The sequence below is a fragment of the Penaeus monodon genome, chromosome 15 (genome assembly GCF_015228065.2).
Source record: "Penaeus monodon isolate SGIC_2016 chromosome 15, NSTDA_Pmon_1, whole genome shotgun sequence".
In the NCBI taxonomy this organism is placed as follows: domain Eukaryota; kingdom Metazoa; phylum Arthropoda; class Malacostraca; order Decapoda; family Penaeidae; genus Penaeus; species Penaeus monodon.
The window spans coordinates 47,672,667-47,673,227 of NC_051400.1; positions in this window are offsets into that span (position 1 = coordinate 47,672,667).

Genomic DNA, 561 nt, shown 5'->3' on the forward strand with positions numbered 1-561 from the left:
AAAATATCTTTATAAAAACCCCAACCCTTTTAAATAAATCCTCTTTTTTTCCCCTTTTTTAAAAAAAAAATTTTTTTTATTTTTTTTTTTTTTCTATTTTCTTTTCCTATCTTTTTTTTTTTTAAAAAATCTATTTTTTTTTAAAATTTTAATTTTTCCCATTTTAAAAATTTTTTTATTTTTTTTTAAAAATTTTTCCTATTTCTCCCCTTTCCCCCCTTTTATTTTTTTTTTTTTTTTTTCCCTTTTCCTCCCCCCCTTTTTTCCCCCCCCCCTTTTTTTTTTTTTAAAAATTTTTTTCCCTTTTTTTTCCCCCCCCTTTTTTTTTAAATTTTTTCCCCTTGCCCCCTTTTTTTTTTTTTCCCCTTTTTCCCCTTTTTATTTTTTAAAAAAAACCCCCCTTTTTTTTTTTTTTTTTTAAAAATTTTTAAAAAAAAATTTTTTTTTTTAAAAATTTTTTTTTCCCCCAAATTTTTTTTTTATTTTTATTTATTTTTTATTTTTTTTTTATTTTTTTTTTTTTTCCCCCTTTTTTTTTTTTTTTTTTTTTTAAAAAAAAAA